Here is a 9,158-nt window from a genome sequence, read left to right on the forward strand (position 1 = left end):
TGGAAGACTTTTAGGGGCATCACGGCACGAAATATCGCCCGGCCACTTTCGGAGTCCCACAGGCTGGCGCCGGCCTCGCCCCGGGACCTATACACACCCGGTATTCCCAGGCAGTCTCTCATCCAAGTACTAACCAGGTCCAACCCTGCTTAGCTTCCGCGATCAGACGAGATCGGGTGTGTTTTTTTTTCTCTTTTATTATGAAAAATATTTAGAATTTTCATTCATTTTATATACATTAGTATGTACATCATTCATTTCATTGTCTGCCTCTTCTATTTTTTATCTTTTTTCCCTTGGCATGTTAATCAACGTACTTTTCTCACATTTAGCTGTTGGGGTTCAGGGCTTAACATTTTACATACTGCACTCGGTGATAACAGAAAACACTCAAATTAATAAATAAAAAAAAGTAAAACAAATCATTGAAAGAAACAATCCTTTAACCAAAATTCATTCTCACCTCATTCTCATCTCTGTTTGTTATTTCTATAAAAGTGCTTCCGCACATGGTGCATGATTGCATATATTGAATGGCTCAGCACATAGTTCAGGAGATTTACATTACATCCTTTCTTTCTTTCATTCACACCAAAAAGCCACAGCTTCTTCCATTCCATCCTCACCACAAAGTCCCCCTTCCAGCGATTATTTATTAATTTTCTTATTTTTCCAAATTCAAACCTTAGTTCTCCACATTCAACAAACTCATGCATACATGTTTCCACTCCCACATCAGATGCATCAGATTCCTTTCCCACATCCGGGTCAAACTTAGTTGTTATTATTAGGTTATTATACATTCTTTTGTGCCTTAGCAAATAGTCAAGGTTTTCACATTCAGTCGTATTCCACTTAACTCTCAGATTCGTCCATAGTTTCCATACATCTATATTATCCATTACTATGACCCACACTTTCTCTGCAGCCGGTCCCTCAGTTCTTTCCCTCTCATACATTTGTATATCACTCTTGTTTTTACATTCGTCAGACTCAATTTGCACTCTCCTTCTCTGCTGACAAGGAGTACAGGAGAGTTGATAGCGGACATCCCTGCCTGACTGACCTCTCTAATCTAAATTATTATGTTACATGAACATAGTAGTGTTCTTTTTATAAAAAGTGTTTTCCACGTTCACTATCCTGTTTTTCTTTAATGGTGAATCTTTTCTGCTCTTTCTAAGATTCTCGGCTCTCAAGTAGCAGCACCCCCCTCTGCTGTTTGCAAAGGGAAGTGGAAAAAGCTTACAGCACCTGGTATTCCAAGGCAGTCTCCCGGATCATGGCTTTATAGCCATTAAAGCCATTAAAGCTTTTTAGCCATGATCCTGGTTTTCTGTACCTGGTCTCATCTACCCTGTGGCCCCCGCTGGTCTTTGACGATCCTCCACCAACGGGTTTTAAAGGGGACATATTATGAAAATTCCACTTTTGTAGTGCTTCTACACATTAATTTGGGTATCAGGCATATCTACCATCCCAAAAACTCTGGAAAAAAACAGCTCCCGCGATTTGTTGTGGTTCCTCTATTTCAGAAACGATATGCTAGAGTGCCTCCAATGGGATTACGACCGAAATAGAAGTCATAGTCGTAACATGCCCATGTAGTACACTCCCCCATAGATCTATGCACTCCCCCACCAAGACCCACCCATAGATGGACCCACCCCCATTTAGACAGTCCATCGGTGTCCACCCGCCATTTCATTCTTGCAAGCCTTGGAAACACTTGGATAAGCTAACTAGCAGCATGAATCGAATTCGACCACTGAGATGCTCAGTGGTCGGCTGCACAAATCAGCACAAATGTCCTCATGTGACTCCAGCTTCAGAAGACACAAGATTGAGATGGATTGAGTTCATATATGATGGCAATGTTCCTGCAAGAGTTGGCAAATATCTGTATCGGACTGTTTTATCAACCTGGGCCAATATAATGCCGGATTCTCGAAAAGGTTGTTATTGAAAGAGGGGTCGGTGCCATCTTTCCATCGCAATACTGAAGACAAGGGGAATATTAGAAAAGTATTTTTTTTAATAATTCTGGTATTTGCTTCTTTTAGACATTTTGTGTGGAGGCTAGTGACGTTAGCATGTTGTGGCGTGTGTGTGAGGGGGTGGGTACAGCTCCGGTAGCTCCGGTAACTACAGCAGCTCCGGTAGCGCTCCATTAGCGCTCCTGTAGCTCCGGTAGCGCTCCGTTAGGTCCGGTAACGCTCCGTTAGAGCTCTGGTAGCTCCGGTAGCGCTCCGTTAGGTCCGGTAACGCTCCGTTAGAGCTCTGGTAGCTCCGGTAGCACTCCGTTAGGTCCCGTAGCGCTCCGTTAGCGCTCCTGTAGCTCCGGTAGCGCTCCGTTAGGTCCGGTAACGCTCCGTTAGAGCTCTGGTAGCTCCGGTAGCACTCCGTTAGGTCCGGTAGCGCTCCGTTAGCGCTCCAGTAGCTCCGGTAGCGCTCTGTGAGGTCCGGTAGCTCCCCGGTAGCGCTCCGTTAAGTCCGTTAGCGCTCCATGAGGTCCGGTAGCGCTCCGTTAGGTCCGTTAGTGCTACGGTAGCTCCGGTAGCGCTCTGTGAGGTACGGTAGCGCTCCGTTAGCGCTCCGGTAGCTCCGGTAGCTACAGCTGCTGCTACGGGGATTTAGCACCCGTTACACTCATCTGCTGTATGAGTGTAAGAGTGGAAGTCGCGCTCGCGCAAGATACCGGAGTATGTTGTCGTCAAAATGTGCGGGAAAAGAACGATTATTCATTACCAGCCCCAGTTGGGGGAAATGTGTCCTTGTATCTTTGTATGCATGACAGTAGTACAAACATGAATAACATTGCTGCTTTTGGTGTTCAGGCAAGCACATCTGTTCACGGTGCTAGGGTACATCACGTAGCATGCCAGACGGACCCACCAAAGATGCGCATACATGGCACGCAGCTTTCTATGAAAACACTGCGACCTCACTACAAAAGTACAGGTTTGTTTACCTTCAGTTACTTCGTCATGTCATTGATTGTGTCTCCGTCTTAAAGTTGTAACAGCATCTCATTTGTTGTGACTGAATGTCTGTTTTATCATAGGCACACAGAAAACTGTTCCCTGCACTGATGTCGGTGTTGGGACCTCAGCTGTAAGAGACCTTGCTTGGAGGAGGGAGAGGACAACCCAAGTTGTTCAAGTATGGACTTCGGAGATCCACAGGATGTTATCTATGATCCTGATGACTCGGTCACAGTCTTGACTGAGTCAGCAGATGTGACGTGAGTGACTCAATATTTAATCTAAACATTTTAATAATCAGATGGATTACCATCCTACACTTATTTTAGCTGTTGCAGCCTTTTTGTGAAATCTTTGTCTTTCTAATAGAATGGAATCTTCCAACCCTGTTCATAAGACACCCACATATATTTTTTATGAAAACTTTCTCCTGGAGCTGTTTGAGGTGTGTCCTGTGTGTCGGTGGGGGACAGATGTGCAAACCAGAAGGGTTGTAGTGGAGGAAATAACAGCAATATTTTGGGGAAATCGTTCAAATGGTGATACAAGCGTGAAATTTGGTACAAATCATCTTTGAAGGTCACTCTTCGATTTAGGAATCGGGGGCCACTCGAAAATCAAAAATGGCCTCCATTTATTTCAAGATGGCCACCATGGTTAGACTGATTTTGCATTTCAGCATAATCTTTGCCTATACTTTGTAGATGTCAATAATATCGGACTCCCATAGTATGTTTTTGAACATTTTCAAGTAGGAGTTACCAGTTATAACCATCTGAAACATTTCTAAAACATGTCATAGGCTAACTGTGTTATAGGTCACGGGGAAAACTACGTGAAGTTTAGGGTTAATTAGAGGGATAGAGATATTTGGGGGATATACAGTATAGGAGAACAGTAAAAATAGTAGCTAGATTTGTGTGATTGGCTGTCTGGTACTATATAAGGAGAAGCACTACCCTCTGTTCTCATTCCATATACAAACCAACCTTTAAGCTATGTGTAGAGGACAGTAAAAATAGTAGCTAGATTTGTCGCTAAAGTTGCTTTTTTGCACTGTAGCATGTGACACTCTAGATTTGTTCGCTAGTCACTTTTTCAGACAACGAACAATTTGATTGGCTGTCTAGTACTATATAAGGAGGAGCACTTCCCTCTGTTCTCATTCCATATACAAACCAACCTTTAAGCTATGTGTAGAGGACATAGCAATAGGTCTGGAGAAGCTGTGGATTGCTTTTGTTCAGGGAGCCTATTCACGATGGATTCCAATCCATGACATCGTTTCAACAATTGGGCCAGAAAGATCCAGTGGCCTACCATTTTTCAATGCATTTAGTGGGTGTGACGTTGTGTCTGCATTCCGTGGCAAGGCTAAGAAATCTGTTTGGCAAATGTAACAAGTGTGGACTATAAGGTTCGGTTGGAGCCCTTCGTGTGAATACCAAGACAAAAAGGTGCTTTTAAATATAAATTGTATTATACACATTTAATTCACTCCATGAATGCATTCATTCATTCGTTCAGTTAATTAGAGTCTGTTGGTCCAAAAAAAGGTTATTCCAAGTAGGAAAAAAAAAAAAAAGGTTACGGTTAGTTCTCTCCTACCGCTCGCAGGGCAAGGAGGCTCGTAGGGAAAGGTTGGTTCTGAAAAAGTCCATACAGGGATAGCTCGCCATCAATTGTCGGTATCTTCACTCTTCGCACTTCGCACTGCTCAGCCATTAAAGAGGAAGTGCGCCTCTCGACCCGGATATTTATAGTACCGAAACCGGAAGTAGTAGTTGCACTTCCGGTTCGATTTAAAAAAATAAATATTTTAAAGTCATGAGACCTGGGTTACACAAACATGGAATGTGTGTGATGAAGTGTCAGGGACATTTACCAAGCTCAGTCACTGGCCCACCACTGTTGATGATGATGACCTCCAAATGCTGCAGAGATTTGTGGTCATAATGTATGACCGATCAAGTGCAGCCAAATCTGTGAATGATGCACGACTGCATCTGTTCGCCCGCAAGCAAAGGCCATATGATGCCATACCACCTGTCACGGATATGGTGAGGACCCAAAAGCAGCACAAGCAGACTAAATACCAGTCGGTAATGACCTTTATTGTTCACTGCAGTTTTTAACAGTTCAAACCGTGGCAGGGTGAAAAGTCTTTGCTCATAGTGATCATCTGCGAGATCTGAGCAGGAGCGAGCCTGGTGTCGCTGACTGAAGGTAAAGTCAACAGTTGATGGGTTACCTAGCTGGCAGACAGGTCCAGTGTTGAGCTGTGTAGCCACAGAGCAGAGCAGGAGCGTAATCCGGAGGGAACAGGCGAAACTCGTGGTCGAAGACAGAAGGCTGAGGTAATATCCAGGGCAGAGACGAGGCAGGCAGGTCGGCAACAGGTGATCAGTCCGGGGAAAGAACGCTGGAAAGTCAGGCATGACACAAGAACAATCTGGCACTGAAGCAGAGACAGGAGCAGGCTTAAATGCAGCCAGGGCTGACACAGGTGTGGAGAGTTGCCCTGATGAGGAGGTGTGGCTGACTGGCAGAGTGGAGCAGAGACAGGTGACACCACCAACAAGTTCAGCCCTCAAGGAACACATTAAACGTGCAGCCTACCAAGCAGGAGCTGTCTGGGGCCAAGCAACTGTCACTCAACCAGTTTTACCAAGTCCTGCAGAATGGGGATGGAAGCTGCAAGGACAAAGGTGGTTGGTGAACTGGACAACACTTCCACCAATTGCTGCAAGTTGCCAGGAATTGGCAAAATGCTCATGCAAAAACAGATGTACTAATTGTAGGTGCAAATGTTTTCATCTGACTCTGTCTTGTACAGCCTTGTGCAGCTGTGAATGTCACTGAGAGGTTTGAAGCCCAATGAAGTTCTTTTGACTTGACACAATTGTCGAAATATTTCCCCAAATATGCAAGAAATATAGTTAAGACTTGATGATTTGGCGGCCATCTTGAAAAATGACCGCCATATTGGATTTTTGGATGGCCCCCATTCTAAAGTTAAAGAGATGACCCAGAAGAATGGTTATGCCAAATTTCATGCTTGTATCACAAAATGAACGATTGTTCCCCTTATTTCCTCTACTATTGGGACATTCCTCTCTGTAGAACAAAAGTGCCCACACTGTGAGTTCAATATTTCTTCATACTGGAGAAGGTAATTGTTAATTGACTTTACCTTAATTCACAACTTAATTCACTTGTAGTAATTAATTGAACATAGAATGTTATTATCTGAATTTGTGGAACAACAAATCATACAATGCCATGTGAAATGACATATAAAGTAAAATAATAACTAATTACATCTATTTTTGAAGGACATTGTGCCAAGTTACATGGTGATGGACCTAAGGACCAACACTATTATTGATCTGCAGTTGGTTCAGGTGAGTAACATAAACTCCAATGTGTAAACTTAACAAAGTTATTGAAAATGTGTCATATTTCCATGGCAAATTTCAGATGGAAAAGCATTATGTCTTGATTCAATGGTATGCAGGGAACTCATTACGACTGGTGATGATAATCTGTTTATTCAGAACTGCCAACTTGAGAAAGTCTCAGTAGGTTAGGTCATGTAGCAGAAAGTGCATAGCAATATTGCTTCAACAAGATGTTGTTGAAAATGTACAACACAGCACTAGCTTACAGATCCTATAACTAATTACAGGGCTGGAGAATTAACGCATCTAAACAATGACATAAAAGATTATCCACAGGAGTCTGTCTGTAGTGGTCAGAAGTGAGTCGTTAGATGTGTAATCAGCCTAAGCCCTCTCCAGACAGAGGCAGAGTCATTGGCTGAGAACTGGTGTTGGAGTTTGTTCATTATCAAAGTCGTGGAGCACATCAATAATTATCATAAACTGGTGATTTCCTTATTCTAAAACCAGAGCAGAAATTCAACTAATTGGCAATTTTGTAATTAATTCACTCACTCACACAATACATTGAAGACATGTTCTGTTTGGAACATTATTTAGACCTTATGTGGGGATTAATTTTGTTTTAATATATAATATAATATATATTTTAATACTTAATTTCTGAGTTGTATAATGTGTTCTGTTTATTTATTTAGTCTGTTTTGTTTTGTTATGGTTTGTTTATTTATTGTTCATCTGTATTATGTACTCTCCATCAGGGCATGCTGCAAAAGAGCCATGTACTCAGTCAATTCTCCCTGAATAAATAATGTTGATGATGATTATGTGTCTGTGCATGACTAAAATTTTATTTTTATTTTTAGGACTGTCCAAGAAACTGGTCAAGATATCCCAGGACAAAGAATGTGTGAAACTGAAGAAGTGGCTTCGCAGCATAAAAAAACACATCTACTGGACAGCCGCTATGTCAACATCAGGGCAAGAGAGAGTGGCAAAGTGGACCTCCATCCTTAACCATGTCCAAGACATCCACTCCAATGAAGACCCTGTTTTCCCCCAGTGTTTGCATCCGCAACACACTTCTAGGGACAAGAGCAAATGGTTGACAGCAGGTATGTTCCCCAAATTTGCATTTCAAATGTAAGGCTTGTGTTTATATATATATATATATATATATATATATATATATAAAAAACAAACCAAATAACAAATGCCATAATCACTTTGAATCTATAGTTATGTTTTTCCCCCCTTTTTTACAGGGACACCAGCCTTCTGCAGATTAGAGAAGGTGTTGACTAACAAGAGGGTTCTGAAAGATGTGGGGAAGCTGAGCCCTCACTACGTCGTTGGAGTCTTTCCATAGCGTCATTCTGCGTTTTGCACCCAAACACATTGTCTTTTCCTTTTCTTGGAATGTTATGCAGGTAAAAGTACGATTTATTTTTTCAAAAAATGTATACCTATTATTTATTATACAAACTATTATACAGGCATACACAAATGCTCTTATTAATATTATTTTCTACCCAAAGACTCGACCTGGCAGCCCTTCATTTCAATGAAAATGCTGGCCGTCCCCAAGCAACAAGTTCAAATGGTGAGCCGCTATTTAGAGTGAGCTTCCCAAAATATAAGAAGGGCGAGTGCACAGCAAAGCGGGTGAAAGCAGATGCAACCTTCCGTGAGTCTCACAGGCTTTATTTAAAAGCCAAACAATGTACAAACAGTATGTGAAACATAAATAACATATCAATTAACTGCTGTCTTTAAATGGTCTTCACGATAAATAGAATAATATAATTACAAAATAATTATAAAAAGAAAATAATGATTACAAAAAAGTGCAAAATGTCCTACTTTTTTCCCCGATTTGTATTACAGATTACGTGGATAGCCTGTTGGACCTCATCTTTCACGAGGTTTTTCAGGACCCGGCCCCATACAGTGCCTTGCATAAGTATTCACCCCCCTTGGACTTTTTCCCATTATGTACTGTTACTAACTGGAATTCAAATAGACTTAAATAAACTTTTTCCCGTTTGATCAACAAAACATGCATAGTACTTTGGAGGTGCAAAATAAATTTTATTGTGACACAAACAATAATGAGAACAAAAAAGTTGACATCTGTTGGGTGCATAAGTATTCACCCCCCTGTGTCAATACTTGGTAGAACCCCCTTTCGCTGCAATTACAGCTGCAAGTCTTTTGGGGTATGTCTCTACCAGCTTTGCACATCTAGAGATGGAAAGGTTTGTCCATTCTTCTTGGCAAAAAAAGATGAAGCTCAGTCAGATTGGATGGAGACCGTCTGTGAACCGCAATCTTCAAGTCTTGCCATAGATTCTCTATTGGATTGAGGTCTGGGCTTTGACTGGGCCATTTTAAGACATTAACATTCTTTAATCCAAACCATTCCTTTGTAGCTCTGGCTGTATGTTTAGGGTCATTGTCCTGCTGGAAGATGAACCTCCGCCCCAGTCTCAAGTCTTTTGCAGACTGCATCAGATTTTCTTCAAGGATTTCCCTGTATTTGGCTCCATCCATCTTTCCCTCTATTCTGACCAGTTTCCCTGTACCTGCTGAAGAGAAGCATCCCCACAGCATGATGCTACCACCACCATGTTTCACTGTTGGGATGGTGTGCTCAGGGTGATGGGCAGTGTTGGGTTTTCGCCACACATAGCGTTTTACATTGAGGCCAAAAAGTTCAATTTTGGTCTCATCTGACCAGAGTACCTTCTTCCACATGTTTGCTGTGTCTCCC

General features: G+C 42.1%; 1 long non-coding RNA gene across 1 annotated transcript; it reads left to right on the forward strand.

Moving 5' to 3' along the window:
• The first annotated feature begins 1,724 nt into the window (after positions 1-1,724).
• LOC128440632 (uncharacterized) lies at positions 1,725-8,066 on the forward strand. The gene is made up of 6 exons (XR_008338550.1): positions 1,725-1,955; positions 2,838-2,961; positions 3,065-3,244; positions 6,320-6,388; positions 7,252-7,500; positions 7,651-8,066. It is a non-coding gene; the product is annotated as an uncharacterized LOC128440632 (long non-coding RNA).
• The last annotated feature ends 1,092 nt before the right edge of the window (positions 8,067-9,158 follow it).

The sequence above is a fragment of the Pleuronectes platessa genome, chromosome 5 (assembly GCF_947347685.1).
Source record: "Pleuronectes platessa chromosome 5, fPlePla1.1, whole genome shotgun sequence".
Taxonomy (NCBI): Eukaryota; Metazoa; Chordata; class Actinopteri; order Pleuronectiformes; family Pleuronectidae; genus Pleuronectes; species Pleuronectes platessa.